The sequence below is a fragment of the Musca vetustissima genome, unplaced genomic scaffold, assembly GCF_032173495.1.
Source record: "Musca vetustissima isolate MV318-11 ecotype Yass unplaced genomic scaffold, APGP_CSIRO_Mvet_v1 utg1348, whole genome shotgun sequence".
Taxonomy (NCBI): domain Eukaryota; kingdom Metazoa; phylum Arthropoda; class Insecta; order Diptera; family Muscidae; genus Musca; species Musca vetustissima.
In genome coordinates, this window is record NW_026879550.1 from 1 (window position 1) to 19,700 (window position 19,700).

The following is a 19,700-nucleotide window of genomic DNA, read 5'->3' on the forward strand; positions in this document are numbered from 1 at the left end:
AAAAATTTTAAAATACCTATAACATACTTTTTTCGCTTTCCTACAACATATTTCTTTCTCAAATTTCTCTTCTTGTTCCATCTGATTTATGACTAAATATCTTCATCATCATCATCGTCGTCCTGTGTTATAATGGTCATCATTTCATCTTGTCAGTTAAGTAAATCCCCGCCATAAACTTGTATTAAAGCAATATTACTATCAACTGGAAAATCATGATGATTGACATTGAATTCATTTAAATAGACTGCACCCAAATAGGCTGTATCACGTGCTTCGGGAGTTTTACGATAGAGGACACCGATATCCTTGACTTGTATACCGCCATCAAATCCAACTACATAATAGCGCACACGCCATCCATTGGCTTGAAAATCGGGAAAGGCCATATCTTTGGGTATTTGAGGACATTTCGGTTTGAATGGCGACACATACCAACGTCCTCTCTGTAAGCTCACCGTATCATAATAGTCGCCCAAAAATAAATAACAATCACGGGCATTATTGCTGGTACAAAAAACGTATAATACAATCAAATTCACCATCCTGGGGATTGAGTTTGTAGGCATAGGCAAATACCAAACCACCACCGGGATGTTTAAAATCGGTGGCAAACAAACGAAAACAGCTGTCACATTGGTTGATGCGAAGACATGAGCCACCGTTGAAGGCATCATCATAGTGTCTGGTTGCCAAATCATGCAAGGGTACAGATGGTTGTAACGATTGGCGGGATAAATTGAAAAATCCTTCCGATTCGTTGGCTGCAGCCTCCTCTCCACTCTCCTCCTTCCACCGCTGCGTTCGGCAAACCACTTAGGTACGTTTACCCGAACCCATACAAAAGGCGGTATAAAATGACAGCGTATTATATGGATGCATTTCCAAATAATCCCATCCCAGAATTTTTAATTTCTCAGTAGAAACGTTAAATTCACAGCGTCGTCACCATTCTCCTGTTTTATATTATAGCCGAACTGTTGCAGCGTTTCATGTCCAGGCTGGTGCAAATATGCCAACCGAAAAGCGATTTTTGGCAATGCGTGCCAACGTTCGTTTACTTTGGAATTTGGCAATTTGATTACGGCCAAATACATCAATGCCAAAAGACTTTGGCTGTGATCCCGCTCCGGTTCGCAAGGCTACTGTCGGTCTAACTGTAATTTATGAGCGTGGCATGAGTTGACCTAAAGAAGGCACATTCTTAGCATTTTACTCATTCTGCCATGACAACTTACCAGTTTCGATGACACTGTCATACTAAAAGACAACACCCGCTTCGACATGTTGTTCAACGGATTCACGTAGTCGATTGAGGAAGTAACTGAAAATGAAGAAGAAGTAGAGAATTAGTGAAATATATAAAAAGAACAAGTAGCAGCAAATATTAAAAATAAATAAAATTGACATTGAATTCATAAATGAAGGACAGTAGCAACAACTCATTGGAATGTCATTTGTCAAGGACATTTCCAAATCGGTTGGAAGGATAAATGGTGTGCCACAGGATGGTGTTGGATACTCTTAAGGGTGCTCGTTGTGGTCATTCCTTTCCTCAGCCAATAAAACAAATTTAAAAGCTTAATGGAGATTAGACAGCATTCACTTCTCTCTGGTTTCAAAAATAAATATATTTGTTAGTAGTGTTGACATTGGAACACTAATAGATTTATTTGCAAATTAGTTGAAATAATTTCTAAACAAATAAATTTCATTTTCATTTTTGTCTGTTTGTCTCCACTTTCGTATTTGTCTTTTCGTATTTGTCTTTTCGTGTTTGTCTTTTCGTGTTTCGTAGTAAACAAAGTTAAAAAAACATTGCGGTTTTTGTTTTCAGCAAAATGAAAATGTTTTCAGTTCATTGTTAGTTTGTTTGCGAGCCAAGAATATTTATTTTACTTGATTCAATAAAAACACTTTGGACTGTAACAGAATGCAATGCAAATAAGGAGTATCAACGTTATCCATTCTCGGGAACACACTATGGGACACGTCTATAAGCAAGAGAAGGTCAAATTTTTAGATTATCCGATTGTTCAAGAGATTTAAATTTATTTTAATGGAAGGAACTACATATATTGAACAATTTAAAAGCAAAACTAGGAACGGTACGAAAAGTACTAAAAAGTACTAATCTATACTAATAAAAGAGTAACGATTACTGACTTAACGATTCATCAACGCCCAGACGAAACGGCTGAAGCTAGAATCTTGCAATTTCGGGTGAGGGTCACTCTTGGTCCAAAGGTGACAGATAAGGCTGGGTTTTTGGAAATTTGTACTAGAACGGTACGAAAAGTACTATATGTGATACCATTTGTATTTGGCGAACCGGTAGAGCTAGAACTCTGAAATTTGGATTGGTGGTCGCTGATGGACTGTAAGATATGTGTAGCAAAGGGTTTTTGGAAATTCGAACTATAACTATCCGAAATGTACGAAAATGTACTAAATTTGGTACAAATTCGTAGCATGTGAATGGATAGAGCTAAAAACATAAAATGTGAAATGCGAATTAAGGCTGAGATGTAGAGTCTATTTGAGGAGATGGTTTTGAAAGCGTGTACTCATGTGTACGAAAAGTACTATATTGTACTATATTTGGTACAAATTTAATATATACTAATAAAAGAGTAAAGTGATTGACTGACTGATTTAATGATACATCAATGCCCATACGAAACGGCTGAAGCTAGAAACTTGAAATTTTGGGTGAGGGTCACTCTTGGTACAAAGGTGACAGATAAGGCTGGGTTTTTGGAAATTCGTACTAGAACTGTACGAAAAGTACTAAATGTGATACCATTTGTATTTAGCGAACCAGTGGAGCTAGAACTCTGAAATTTGGTTTGGTGGTCGTTTATGGAGTGTAGGATAGATGTACCAAAGGGTTTTTGGAAATTCGAACTATAACTATCCGAAAAGTACTAAAATGTACTTGATTTGATACAAATCTGTAGCATTTAAACGGAGCTGGAATTTGAAATTAAAAGTACGGTCGGAGTGTAGGATTGGGATATGAACGAGTTTTGGAAATTTGTTACTTGTGTGTACGAAAAGTACTTAATCGTACTATAATCGGTACAGTTTGGATTTGGGTGAACCGATAGAGGGGGAACAATGAAATTTGAAGTTAGGATCACTGTAGGGGAGTGGGATTGGGGTCAGAAATCAGTTTAAGAAAATAATACTTATGTGTACTAAACGGTACTAAATTTGGTACAATTTGAATTTTAGGAGAACCAATAGTGCTAGAATCATAACATTTGGAGTCAGGATCACTGTTGAGGTGTAAGATTGAGATATGTAGGCATTTTTGGAAATTAGTACTAATGTGTACTAAATTTTGTACAATTTGAATTGTGGGTAAAGCGATAGAGTTTGAATTCCGAAATTTTGATTTAGGATCACTGTAGATGTGTAGGATTGGAGTATGTAGGAAGGTTTGGAAATTGGTACTACTATGTACTAAATTTGGTACAATTTGTATTGTGGGTGAACCGATAGAGTTGGAATCCTGCAACTTGGATTTAAGATCACTGTAGAGTTGTAGGATTGGGACATGTAGGGATTTTTGGAAATTGGTACTACTGTCTACTAAATTTTGTACAATTTGAATTGTGAGCGAACCAATAGAATTGGAATCCTGAAACTTGGTTTTAGGATCACTGTTGGTGTGTATGATTGGGGTATGTAGGATGTTTTGGAAATTGGATTAGGATCACTGGTACTATTGTGTACTAAATTTGTTAAATTTGAATTGTTGGTAAACCGATAGAATTGGAATCCTGGAACTTGGAGTTAGGATCACTGTGGAGGTGTAGGTTTGTGTTAAGTAGGAAGTTTTGGAAATTCGTACTACTGTGTACTAAATTTGACACAAATTGAATTGTGGATGAAACGACAGATTTGTAATTCTGAAACTTGGATTTAAGATCACTGTGGGGGTGTAGGAACTATTGTGTACTAAATTTGGTACAATTTAAATTGTGGGTGAAGCATAGACTTGGAATCCTGAAATTTGAATTTGGGTGTAGGATCGGGCTATGCAGGAAGTTCGGTTGGATTGTTGAGGTGGGTACTCTTGGAAATAATGTGTGCTAAATTTGGTACAATTTGAATTTGGGTGAACCTGTGTAGCTCGAATCATGAAATTGGGTACTAAATGGTACTCAATTTTAATTTATTGGCGATATTAATGTGTGGAGTCCTTAGTTTTTCTCACATATGAAATTTTCTATGAAAATAAAATAATATGTTAATACATGTTTAACTATTTCCCACATTCGCTAACGAAGTTGCGGGCATATGCTAGTTACATATAAAACCCTTGTAGATATTTAATTTTTTTTTATTGAAAAAAAATGTATTCGTTTTTTAGTATAGAAAAATTACAATATTCAATCACAATCACAGCAGTCAAAATACAGAAACCTCTTCAAAAAACACCATTTGTCTATAACAGATTTATTTGCTTTAGATGCAGGCAATGAACATCTCTTCCTCGGTATTATTTACCTTGTTTTTGCCAATATATATTTTGTTGTGCATTTCTTTCTGATTTAATGGTTTCCAATTCAATAAAAGAAACTTGCAACCGCCCGCTGTGTGAGATGATAAACAAAAACCCTAGCAAATAAGAATTGCAAATTGCTTCAATAAATAATACTGAAACGATAATAGTGGCATTGTTTTAAATCAATAAACCAACCCGAATAGAAGAAAAACAAAAAAAACAAGTTATGATATTCAGTTGTTTGAAATGCAAATTATTGATGATAACCTTTTTTATTAAAAGGTACTCGTTTAACGTCATAGCATTTATTTATGATAAAACGGAAAGAAAAACAAACATGAACTTATTATAAATTGACCGAATCGAATTTTTGATACCCACCAATATAATGTGGACATTCAAAATATCTAAAATCGAGCCACAAACTATGACAAATTTCTGGAAGCTAATTTTCAACTTTTCTTTAAAGAAATTCCTGTTTTGTGAGGGAAAAAATTGTCAAATGGTACAACTAAATTTATATAACTAAAATAAACAAACTCTTGATGTTGGTACTACCATTTGCATTTTGGATAAACTCTAAAATTTTCGGTTAATATCAAACTATGACAAAAGGAACCAAAAACAAAACTGAACTATTGCAACAACGACAAAAATTCCATCAACCATGACAACGACCAAAGTAATAACATGACTTATAGTTTGGCCAAATCGTTTTGACACGGCAGATAGCTAGCTAGCCGGCTGGGTGGTAGTACAAGCATACGAACATTTAGTTTATGGATTTGGTGGTGTGGGGGAGGGGGGATGCATTATTGCAGTGACATTCTTTGGTTGGTATTGGACGACAGAGGGTCAAGCGAATACTAACTCCGAAAAAATATATACTTTTGAAATACATTCCGTTGTTTGTGGCACGGTTATTTATAGAACCTGAAAGAAACGATATTAAATCAACGACTACAATTTTTCATGGACAAAATTTCAATTGCCAATTTTATTGGCACAACCGCTGTTAAAGCCAGGGGCTCTTGTTCCTGGTGTTTGGCAAACAGTCGCATATCCTTGTTAGAATATATAATATATCAAGCATTTTTTGGGACATAACTATTTTGGTGATTTTATATCGTATATAAAGACTCCCCGGAATTTATATCATCTATAACGATTATCTTCCCTCCAGCTTGTCTATAAAGAATCCCTGCCCTCCAGCTTGTATATAAAGACTTCCAGTCCTTATCTACAAAAACTCTCTATTTACAAAGAATTCTTGACCTTCAGCTGTTATATAAAGAGTCCTGCCCTTCAGCTTTTATATAAAACCAGTAAGGAAAGTAGTAAAGTCGGACGGGGCCGACTATATGATACCCTTCACCACTGATTCAACAGATGAATCCTAACAGACGTCGAATTTTTGAAGGACCATTAACATGAAAATGGATCCATAAACATGTAATTCTGCAACCTATACTATATTTTTCATTTGGTCAGATACAGGGTTGCTTCAAGCTAGGTTATAACTACTTAAATCGGACGAAAATATATATGGGAGCTATATCTAAATCTGGACCGATTTTCAGGAAACTTAACCCACATCATTCTAGACCTAATTCAATACGCTGTGCCAAATTTCGTGCAAATCGAAAGATATACAGGGACTTTGGTACCCCATTTACATAAAATCGGACGAATATATATATATATATATATATATATATATATATGGGAGCTATATCTAAATCGGAACTGATTTTTCCCAATTTCAATAGGGTTCGTCCTTGGGCCGAATAAGTGACCTATGCCAAATTTCATCCAATTCGGATCATAAATGCGACCTGTACTTTGTTTACAATTTACCATGGACAGACGGACGGACGGACATGCATAAATCGACTTAGAAAGTGATTCTATGCATATTCTCAAAAGGAACCATGTGTCTATCTCGTTTCCTTTTGCCTGTTACAAACATATGCACAAAGACATAATACCCTGTACCACAGTGTGGTGAAGGGTATAAAGAGTCCTGCCCTCCAGCTCTTTCATAAACTCTCTGCCCTCGAGATCTACAATAAAAATTCCCTCCCCATTAAAAAAAACACATAAGTCTGAGCTATTACAACAACAAACAAGTTGCTGAAATGATTCAAAATCATCATAGTAAATATTAGTTTGCATTAAATTCAGAAAAGAAAATATTTCCAATACAGAGAATTAAATTTATACAAAAGAACAAAAGCTCAATAAAAATTGTCATCGCCGATTAAAGACGATATAATCTATTAAATTCCATTTGTAATGTATTTGTAAATAAATAAAATAAGTAAAATCCACATGAAATCTTGTACATTTTTTTCCATACATACCTTACATACCTCACTATAAATTTTCCATTGAATCTGGTTCGATTTGGCACTCGACATTGATGAGCCATCCTTCGAAATGGTAATGTTTACACACTTTCACCATAGCGTCCACAATATTGTCTATCATTTCGGTGAAGGCTAGCACATCGTGTAAACGTTTGGCACCATCCGAAACTTCGGTAATGAATGTACCTGTAGGAGAGTATAGAGGGAGAGTGAGTTGAATAATGTAAATTCTATTGAAATGCAATATATTTAGCAAAAAATTTAAATTTACACATGTGTGTAAATGTCGTCGATATGATTTCAGATAATATAACCCAATAAACAAAATTATATGTGGCATTAGTTCATGGATATACAACTCGTCCCACGTATGGCAAAATTATTTGGTTCACACAAATGATGTCAGATACGTTTGACACCATATTTGGTATATGTCCCAGCTTCCTACTAAGTGCATTTTTCCTTCCAATACTTTGTGAACTTATTTCCCAATTTGGACATTCCTTTCAAATGCTTCACCTAACTTCGATTGTAAGTATTTACTGGGTGTATAGATTTGCGCGTGTTTACACCTATGTGTGAAAAAGAATTAAAGTTATTCTCTTTTGCCTACATAGTGACATAGCAAATATACAAACATCAGTGTGTAAATAACGTATGTGTGCGTGCGATGCGATGCGGTCGAATCATTCACAATTGCATACGCAAATGGAAATAATAACGAATGTTAATTAAAAAAAGACGATAAAATCCATATATATAATAAGGATTTTTCGCATTCAATACATTATTTGTATGTAAATGCATATAAAAATTTTAATTTAATTGCATTAATATGCTGATCGATACAATCCATTTGTGTAATGATTAAAATACAGTATACAGATGACAGAAACGAACCAATGTGATAAACCACATTACTACAGCTTTTGTGTATAAGAATAAAAAGAAATGAATCCACAATGTCGAAGTTATTCAAAATGAATTATTTTACGTTGCGAATACAAGTAAAATTGGTATTAAGTTTAAAGAAAACATAAAACCTTGAAAATTTTCCATAAATACAATGTATTTATGGAAAATCCAATATCCGCTTAAATTACACGATTTTGAGGGGGATGGAAGCCTTGACGACTATACTAAGTAGCCAGAAGAACTAATTTGTCATAGGTCAAGTCGTTTATGAGCTATGGATGATGAATTTGTTTTGTTGGTAACATTAAAGTTTATGAAGAAATGACTTTATTATGTTTAAACTAAAAAGTCGGACGGGCCGATCGTGCAAATCGAAAGATATATAGGGACTTTGGTGCCCCATTTACATAAAATCGGACGAAACTATATATGGGAGCTATATCTAAATCTGAACCGATTTTCATGAAACTCAGCACAGATCATTCTAGGCCTAATTAATTACGCTGTGCCAAATTTCGTGCAAATCGAAAGATATATAGGGACTTCGATGCACCATTTACATTAAATCGGACTAAAATATATAGGGGAGCTATATCTAAATCCGAACCGATTTTCAGGAAACTTAACACACATAATTCTATACTTCATTCATTACGCTGTGCCAAATTTCGTGCAAATCGAAAGATATATAGGGACTTCGGTGCACCATTTACATTAAATCGGACGAAAATATATATGGGAGCTATATCTAAATCTGAACCGATTTTTCCCAATTTAAATAGGGTTCGTCCTTGGGCCAAATAAGTGACCTATGCCAAATTTCATCCAAATCGGATCATAAATGCGACCTGTATTTTGTTCACAAAAATACATGGACGGACATACGGACGGACGGACATGCGTAAATCGACTCAGAAATTGATTCTATGCATATTCTCAAAAGGAACAATGTGTCTATTTCGTTTCCTTTTGCCTGTTACAAACATATGCACAAAGACATAATACCCTGTACCACAGTGTGGTGAAGGGTATAACCAGTGAGCGGAGCAATATATTCGGACGGGGCCGACCATATGATACTCTACACAACTTCCTAGAATATCTAACTTTCTGTGATACTACATTCTGAGATTGGGCAATATTTCGCGATATTTGCACTTGATCGACTAGAGGCCAACAAATATTAATAATATTCAGTACATATCTTCTAATTACTTACCCCGATTCCTTTCACCAGGGGTTGTGTGTGTTGTGTTAAGTTTTCGGTCCACTTCATCCCAATATTATTAATTGGTCATCACCGAAAATTATAGGCGTTGTCCTTGACCATTCTTGGATCCTCATGGAAAATTTCAAAACGATCAGCGTTATATTTCCGCCCTCTAGTGTGGTAATGGGTTACTAAATAATATTTGAATACCTAAGCACCTGTAAATATTTAAGTGTAACTCCCACATCCGAGTACACACGACAACATAATTAGTATCAATTTAAAGGTCAACCACTCCTGCTATCAACTTTTCGGTTCTTTGTTCTTCAGGGGTAAATATATACGCTATAGAATACAAATTTTGTCATTATTCACACAAAAATTAAAGTCAATTTGATCCGCTAAATATTGACCGATCTTTATCAAAACAGGCATGGTTATTCTCTGGCCCGATCCCCTTCTCCATGCAAAAATTCGAGGTGTTTGGCCATAATTGCGGCCTCTGGAGCGACCAGAAAATCAGAAAAAATAAAGTTTTTGATCCATTTGTTAATATTAACGGATCTTTCCAAAAAAACAATAAGGGTCCTAATTGGCCAGAACCCATTATACATGCAAAATTTCGTGAAGATTGGTCTATAACTGTGGCCTGTATCGTGTTCACAAATTATAATGGACAGACGGACGGACACACATGTCTAGATCGACTCAGCTAGTCGGGATATGACGACCGGTATAATTAAAGGTAGGTCTAGGACAAATATTTTGCGGCGTTACAATCTTTTGGGGCTGCTCAAAACTATAATACCTGACAACTATGTGTAAGGTATATTTTTATTATAACATTTGAAACACAGTGGAAACCAGTAAGGAAAGTGGTAAAGTCGGACTGGACCGACTATATGATACCCTTCACCACATAATTCTAGACTTATTTCAGTACCCTATACTAAAATTCGTGCAAATAGAAAGATATATAGGGACTTTGGTGCACCAATTACATAAAATCGGGCGGAAATATATCTGGGAGCTATATCTAAATCTGACTAGATTTTAAAAAACTTAGCACACGTCATTCTAGACTTAATTCAGTACGTTATGACAAATTTCGTGCAACTCGAGTGATTTCCAGAGATGTTGGTGCACCTAAAATCGAATGAAAATATATATGGAAGATATATATTAATCAGAACCGATTTTCACGAAACTTAGCAAACATCATTCTAGACTTAATTCAGTACGCTATGCCAAAATTCGTGCAAATGAAAATATTTCCAGGGACTTTGGTGCACTATTTACTTAAAATCGAACGAAAATATATATGGGAGCTATATCTAAATCTGAACCGATTTTTCCCAATTTCAATAGGGTTCGTCCTTGGGCCAAATAAGTGAACTGTGCCAAATTTCATCCAAATCGGATCACAAATGCGACCTGCGCTTTGTTAACAAAAATACATGGACGGACATGCATAAATCGACTTAAAAAGAGTTTCTATGCATATTCTCAAAAGGAACCATGTGTCTATCTCGTTTCCTTTTGCCTGTTACAAACATATGCACAAAGACATAATACGCTGTACCACAGTGTGGTGAAGGGTATAAAAACAGGAAATATGAATCATATTGGTATGCTTTGGCATCGTCCTTGCTGGAAGCACGCAACCATCGACCAACATCATCTGAGCTACAAACATGCATTTTACAAGCATGAGTGGATATACCAACAACCTACACACACAGCATTGTTGTCTACCACCGCTGGGGATGTATCCACACACATCACCATTTGCGTCTTTGTAAATGGTCCATTCATTTTATTTACGCAATAGGCGTAAATCTGTAGGTAAATGGGTCAATCAAAAGGGCAGACAATTCTGGTCAACACATTCATATGCCAATGGCTTAAAGGATATACCATTGATGTATGTTCGAACTTAATGAAAGACAAGGACATAAACTTTCATTTGTGAATATGATAAAAAACAGAAAAACATTCAACCCACATATAAACGTATGGCCGAACTCAGTTACTACTGGTCATGCATACACATTTTTTTGATATCTACTCCAATCTTTACAAAAACAAATCCGTCAAAATAAAAAACCAAGTTTCAATAAAATATTTGTTTCATCCATAAACATAAGAGGTTCATGATTGGTAACATTTTCCGTTGGACTATGTCTGTACTTCTAGAAAACCCAAATACGTTATTCTATGCTCAATTTTGTACGTTGTACAAAATTTCATGTCAATTTGACAAACACCATTTGCACCGTTAACTTAAAATCTGACGAAAATATATGTGGAATCTATATCCAAACATGAACCGATTTCAACGAAACTTGTCACAGGTTGGGTTATACTAATTTCAGTACGTTTTGTTCCTATCAACCATATATTGATTCCTTGGTGCGTCAATTACTTAAAATCAATCGATCTATGCAATATTAGAACATTGGCATAAAGCACTTAGGCTTAATTAAGTACGTTATGTCAAATTTTATGCAAATCGAAAGATATATAGGGACTTTGGTGCATCATTTACATAAAATCGGACAAAACTATATGGGAGCTATACCTAAATCTGGACCGATTTTCTCGAAACTTGGCAGACATCACTCTAGGCTCAATTCAGTACGAAATTTATGTAGGGACTTTGGTGTACCATTTACATAAAATCGGACGAAAATATATATGAGAGCTATATCTAAATCTCGCTCGATTTTCACGAAACTTAGCAGACATCTTTCTAGGCTCAATTCCGTACGTTATCCCAAGTTTCGTGCAAATCGAAAGATATATGGGGACTTTGGTGCACCCTTTACATAAAATCGGACGAAACTATATATGGGAGCTATATTTAAATCTGGACCGATTTTCACGAAACTTGGCAGACATCATTCTAGACTCAATTCAGTACGCTGTGTCAAATTTCGTGCAAATCGAAAGATAAATAGCCACTTTGGTGCACCATTTACCTTAAATCGGACGAAAATATATATGGGAGCTATATCTAAATCTGAACCGATTTTTCCCAATTTCAATAGGGTTCGTCCTTAGGCCAAACAAATGAGCTGTGCCAAATTTTATCCAATTCGGATCATAAATGCGACCTGTACTTTGTTCACAAAAATACATGGACGGACGGACCGACGGACATGCTTAAATCAACTGAGAAAGTGATTCTATGCATATTCTCAAAAGGAACCATGGGTCTATCTCGATTATTTTTGCCTGTTACAAACATATGCACAAAGACATAATACCCTGTACCACAGTGTGGTGAGGGGTATAAAAAATCATGTCGTTCGTTTTGTTCTATTGACAATGAAATAATGCGGAGCTCATTTATAGAATTAGTTTTGTTGTAACACAACAAATGATACTTGATATCAAAATAATAATCAAGTAATTGGTACTTCATTTAGAAGCGATGGAAGAAGGACAATAGAGAAGAAAAAAGGACTAATACAATCACAATAATACAATCGTAATTTTTCAAGGACAACCACAGGCGTAGAATTGTGAAAAATATTTTTTAAAGAACTAACACAAGCGTGGATTTTTAAATATATTTTTTGAGTATATGCATAGAATCACTTTCTAAGTCGATTTATGCATGTCCGTCCGTCTGTCTGTCTGTCTGTCCATATTAAATTGCAAACAAAATTGGATGGAATTCAGCATAGATCACTTATTTGCCCCAAGGACGAACTCTACTGAAATTAGCAAAAATCGGTTCAGATTTAGATACAGCTCCCATATATATTTTCGTCCGATTTAATGTAAATGGTGTACCAAAGTCCGTTTATATCTTTCGATTTGCACGAAATTTGCACAGTGTAATGAATTAGGTCTAGAATGGTGTGTATTGATTTTCTTAAAAATCGGTTCAGATTTAGATATAGCCTCTACATATCTTTTCTTCCGATTTAATGTAAATTGTGCACTCGAGACCCAAAGTTTGTCCGATTTCCACACAATTTTGTGCAATGAAGTGTAGTTAATATAAATTGATCTCTGGCAAGTCTCGTTGAAATCGGTTCAGATTTAGATATAGCTTCTACTTATATATTTTCCTTCGATTTTACACAAAATGGAAAGTTTTGTTGAAATCGGTTCAGATTTGGATAGAGATCCCATATATTTTCTCCCGATTTTAAGTAAATGATGCACCAAGGGGACCGATATGCACAAAGCATAATGAAATTAGTATAACCTAACCTGTGACAAGTTTTTATGAAATCGGTTAAGATTTTTATATAGCTTTTTTATATTTTCGTCCGATTTTAAGTAAATGGTGCACCAAACTTTTAATGTTTATCAGATGTTTATCCAAATAATCAACGGGTGTCCGATGGATATTTGCTTAAAATGTTGTACATGCTTGTATTCTATTGTAAGAAGCAACTATATATCTGATCAAACGAAAATGTTGGTAAAGGTTGCAGAATGACGTGTTTATAGATCCAATTTCATGTTAATGATCCTTCAAAAATACGACGTCTGTTAGGATTCATCTGTTAAATATACCCAAAGTGGTGAAGGGCATCATATAGTCGGCCCCGTCCGACTTTACTACTTTTCTTACTGGTTTAAATATGTTTTTTTCAAGGACACGCGTGATTTTTTAATTGTATTTTTCCAGGACTACCACAGGCGTACATTTTTTAAATATATTTTTTCCAATATTGAAGGACTGCCTTTCAAGGACTGCCAATTGCATAACAATGTAAACATAATAACTTTTGTTTAATTATTTGTTTGTTTCAAAATAATAATCCATTACAAGGATGAAATTGCAAAACCAGCAATTGACATTAACAACACATTTCTTGGTATTGCCTGTGAATAATGCGTTACAATTTTTTATTCCTTTAACCACAAGCACATTTTACAAAAACAATCTCTGGTGATGTGCATTGTAGGCCTGTTGGGCATCTGACAAGGATGTTTGTGTACTTTGATCAATTTTAATAAATTGTTGGTTACAATTCACCAGGCAGACAGCCAGCCAGCCGCAACAGCATTTTGTCAACTGATTTGTATGCATGCCAGTGCACAATGAATAAGTTTTTTCGGTTTAGAGCGAATACCCTCAAAGAGTTTTGGGAAGAGGTGGAAAACATCAATTGTGTCGGATAGATGTTCAATAGGAAAATGATAAAGATCAGACCTAAGCTTCTGATGTTTTTTCCATTTGTACACGTTAATATGTTCCTGTCATTGGCAGGAGAAAAAAATCCTTAACCCCATCAAGAGCCTCTTTAAAAAAAATCAAAATTATTTTAAGCTCAAAATATTCCTTGACATAGTATCCTTCCTTACATAATTTTTTTTTTTTTTTTATTTTGGTAAACCACACCCTTTATGACATTCCAGTTTACCAATTGATGCATAAAACGTAAATTGTAGTTTTTCGTTAGTGGGGGTTTTTTAAGAGATTAAGGAGAAAGAGTTTACTTCTTCATTTTATGGCTTAATGATGTCAGTGGTTCAAAGAGATTTTCCTAGCTAGTGGTAGACCACATAAAACAAAAAGGCAACCACTACAACAACAAATTAATGCTTCTTCTTTTTGGTGTATGACTGGAATTCTGATAAAACAAAATTTTGCGAAGAAGAAAAACAAATACAATGTTGTAGGAAAAAAAACAGACATTTTTTGTTACTCCCATAAATTTAATGATTCTATGAAAACTTCAATACACTTTCAAAATTGTTGAAAATACTTGAAGTTGGTTGGTAAGGATTTAGATATAGCTCCCATATATAGTTTCATGTAAATGGTCCACCAAAGTCCCTATATATCCTTAGATTTGCACGAAATGTGACATAACGTGCTGAATTGAGCCTAGAGTGATGTCTGCCAAGTTTCGAGAAAATCGGTCCAGATTTAGATATAGCTCCCATATATAGTTTCGTCCGATTTCATGTAAATGGTGCACCAAAGTCGCTATATATCCTTCGATTTGCACGAAATTTGGCATAACGTACTGAATTGAGCCTAGAGTGATGTCTGCCAAGTTTCGAGAAAATCGGTTCAGATTTAGATATAGCTCCCATATATATTTTTGTCCGATTTCATATAAATGGTGCACCAAAGTCGCTATATATCTTTCGATTTGCACGAAATTTATATTTGTTTGAAATCGATATTTATATTTGTTTGAAGTCGATTTACATACTTTATGGATAGATCTAGGTAGATTCACATTTAGATAAATATCACATATTTTATTTCATCCAATTTCATGTTAATAGTCCCGCTTAACATACCCATAGAGGTGAAGGGTATCATATAGTCGGCCCCGTCCGACTTTATTCTAGTCTCAATTTGACGTTGTGCAAAAATTTGTGTTAATCGGACAAATCGATCGGAGTTTGATGCACCATTTACAAAAAAAATGAAGAAACTATATGTGGGAGGTATTGCTAAATCTGAACCCATATCACGACTACTAACATGCCGGTCAACTTCGATCATTTCTCCGATTTCTCCGTTCTGAACGGAATCTACAAAACCAAAATTGCACATTATTGCCTGTTAACCATAAACACCATACACAATTTTAGCCGCATTTGCGCCTTTACCAATGAAAAACTGTAAAATGCACCGAATTTTTTTTTTGTTCGCTACCATGTTTAACACCTTGTAACTCACAACTGAATCCATCAAACAAAAAAAGCTAAATATTTTTTTTACTGCGAAATGTCACTTTTCCCACGAGCATAAATCTAAAATTGTTTGATCGATACTTTACGAGAAATCTATCAGTACAGCCATCTGCCGAAAAAGTAATGAATTTTTTTCTCCCAACCTGATATGTTGTAAGACCTCTGTTGCAGTGTTTTATGTATACCCGTTCGTATGATTATTGCCAGAACGTATTCGCAAATAAAGTCATGATAATTTGAGTGCTAGAAAGTTCTGATCCATATATCCTTACTGTTAGTGACATTTGCACAATAATAACACAAAATTTAATTCATCAAATGTAAAATAGGCTTCAGGCTTCAAATCTTAATTTTCATTGCATATATAAAAACATAGCAATAAAATAAACAATATAAATAAATTACTTTTGTTAATTTATTTGTTTGCAAATACTATTCCATTACTAGGATGAAATTGCAAAACCAAAAATTGCTTAGCTAATGGGTTTCAAGACCATTGACTACAAAATTAATGGTACTGCATGTGAAGAATGCCATGCAGTGTAACCTCAAGGCAAACTGTGGAGATGCATTTTGCAACAATTTATATTTAGGCCTATCGGACATCTGGTATGGATGTTTGTGTATTTTGGTCTATTGTAATAAATTGTTGGTTACAATTAAGCCAGAAGCCTGCATGAACAGTAGATCAACTGATTTGTATGCATGTGAGTGCACAATGAATAATTCTCTTTCGGTTTTAGAGAGAATTAGAATTGGATTTAGGAAAATTTGGATGTAATCAATTGTGTTGGGTTTGTATTCAATATAAAGAGAATAAGGAACAGAAAAATAGAAAAAACAACGTTGACTTCTGAAGATTTTTTTTCCTATAGCAAAAATTAGATCTCAAAATCGAACATGTTTTTGTTTCTATAGAAATCAAACAGAACAGAAATGCTTATGGGGTATTTGTTCTATAGAAAACAAGTGAAAAAGCGTTAAGTTCGGCCGGACCGAACTTTGGATACCCTCCACCATAGGTATACTGACAAATACTTGAACGTACCAAAAAGTGAACGTATACCGATAATTCTACAAACCGGTTTATGTAAATGTAAATTTTTAATGAAAACCCCAAAGCGTGGACTGATACTAATAACGCATGGTAGAATATACAATCCTCAAACTACTGCAATTTAGACTACAAAGTAAGATTACATACTGTAGGAATTAGCGAATATTTGGGGTTATAGTTATATGATCAGTATATGTCAATTTCGAACCCAATATTTTTGTTTTGTGTCTCAATGTTTTCCTTCAGGAGGTATAGGTATACTCATATACTTTATGTATCACGATTTCCTTAGAAAGCGGAATGATTACAACCGATGGCTAAATCGTCATAGAATTCCATAATTTGTAGGGTAAAACTGACTATTTCGAGTAACGACTATCCCCTATGCTATAGTAGAATACGCCTATATGGGGACAACCCCTACACAGGGAACTAATCAGCTAACTATTTTAATATAAACAAGTGAAAAAGCGTTAAGTTCGGCCGGGCCGAACTTTGGATACCCTCCACCATAGAAATACTGAACAATTTTTTTAAATGAAAATGTAGGGAACTTACATATAACTACAATTCTACCGATTGTTGTAACCCAAATAGAAATTTAAGAAATTTCAATGGGGGTTTTCCCTAAAATCTCAAAACCCCAAAATGCTGACACAGTAAAGTGAAACATGTGTATAAAATCCTGAAAATACTCCAATTTAGTGGGAAATTTATAAGAGGCATAATAAAACGGGACCAATATTGACAACATTGTGTAGGATTTAGCGAATACTTGGTGTTTTCATTAAATAAAAGGTTATGCCTAATTAAGGGCCGATATAGCTCAAGTTCCAAGCTAATAATTTAGTTTTGAAAATTTGGTCTACATAATATCCCCCATTCTATGGTGGAATACAGTTATATGAGGATAACCCCAACACACAGAAAAATTTAGCTAACTATTTTAATATAAACCAGTAAGGAATGCAGAAAAGTCGGACTGGGCCGACTATATGATACCCTTTACCACTTTGGGTATATTGTACATATGTATCCCCTCCAAGGAACATACGCAAGTCTTTCTGCAACCTATGATAAACTTAATTTCATTCGGGCAGATTTAAAGCCGACTTCGTACCATGGGACAAATTTATGAAAAACGACTTATAGCAAAATTTATACACGCTATTCGGTCGCCGCACTGTTAAAATTTTAATTTCATTCAGACATCCATTCGAAATACATATGGAAGCTATGACAACATCTACATCAATTTCAACAAAACGCAATAACGTTATTCAAGTCTCAACATGATACGTTGTGCAAACAATCGTGTTAATCGGACAAGCATTATAAGGTTGGTGCACCATTTATGTAAAATCGCACGAATATATATGTATCTGAACCGATTTTCTCGAAACTTGGCACACATCATTCTGGGCCTAATTCAGTACTCTATGCCAAATTTCGTGCAAATCGAATGATATATAGGGACTTTGGTGTACCATTTACCTTAAATCGAACGAAACTATATATGGGAGCTATATCTAAATCTGAACCGACTTTATCGTAACATGGCACACATCATTCTGCATCCAATTCAGTACTCTATGCCAAATTTCATGCAAATCGAAGGATATAGAGGGACTTTGGTGCCCCATATACCTTAAATCGGACGAACCTATATATGGAAGCTATATCTAAATCTGAAAAGCTATATCTAAAGCCGACTTCGTACCATGGGACAAATTTATGAAAAACGACTTATAGCAAAATTTATACACGCTATTCGGTCGCCGCACTGTTAAAATTTTAATTTCATTCAGACATCCATTCGAAATACATATGGAAGCTATGACAGCATCTACATCAATTTCAACAAAACGCAATAACGTTATTCAAGTCTCAACATGATACGTTGTGCAAACAATCGTGTTAATCGGACAAGCATTATAAGGTTGGTGCACCATTTATGTAAAATCGCACGAATATATATGTATCTGAACCGATTTTCTCGAAACTTGGCACACATCATTCTGGGCCTAATTCAGTACTCTATGCCAAATTTCGTGCAAATCGAATGATATATAGGGACTTTGGTGTACCATTTACCTTAAATCGAACGAAACTATATATGGGAGCTATATCTAAATCTGAACCGACTTTATCGTAACATGGCACACATCATTCTGCATCCAATTCAGTACTCTATGCCAAATTTCATGCAAATCGAAGGATATAGAGGGACTTTGGTGTCCCATATACCTTAAATCGGACGAACCTATATATGGAAGCTATATCTAAATCTGAACCGATTTTTTCCCAATTTCAATAGGGTTCGTCCTTGGGCCCAATAAGTAACTTGTGAGAAATTTCATCCATATCGGATAATAAATTCGACCTGTACTTTGTTTACAATTTAACATCTGCAGACGGACTGACGGACATGCATAAATCGACTCAGAAATTGATTCTATGCATGTTCTCAAAAGGAACCATGTGTCTATCTCGTTTCCTTTTGCCTGTTACAAACATATGCACAAATACATAATACCCTGTACCACAGTTTGGTGAAGGGTATAAAAAGGGGGTTATATGGGGACCACCCCTAAAATGGGGTGAACATTAATAATTTTTGGTAGGGAGATTTGTTACCATATACGACTACAAAATACCACATTACAGCAAATTCGGTTGAAAAACGCGCTCAAGAACCCCAAAATACCGAAAATTGGGGGGTACCATTATATGGGGGCTACCCGAAAAAATGGATCTATATTTATAATTTTTGGTGGGGAGTTTTGCTACCCAATAGGAACTCATACTACCAAATTTTAGCGAATTCCGTTGAATAACGCACTCAAGAACTTCAAAATACCGAAAATTTAGGGATACCCTTATATGGGGCCTATCAGAAAAACTGGACCGATGTTCATAATTTTTTGCGTAGATATTTGGCAATAAATAAGA

General features: G+C 35.0%; 1 pseudogene; it reads right to left on the bottom strand.

Annotated features, from left to right (window-relative positions):
- Positions 1 to 80: 80 nt before the first annotated feature.
- Positions 81 to 7,071, bottom strand: LOC133324461 (cytosolic endo-beta-N-acetylglucosaminidase-like; annotated as a pseudogene).
- Positions 7,072 to 19,700: the final 12,629 nt, after the last annotated feature.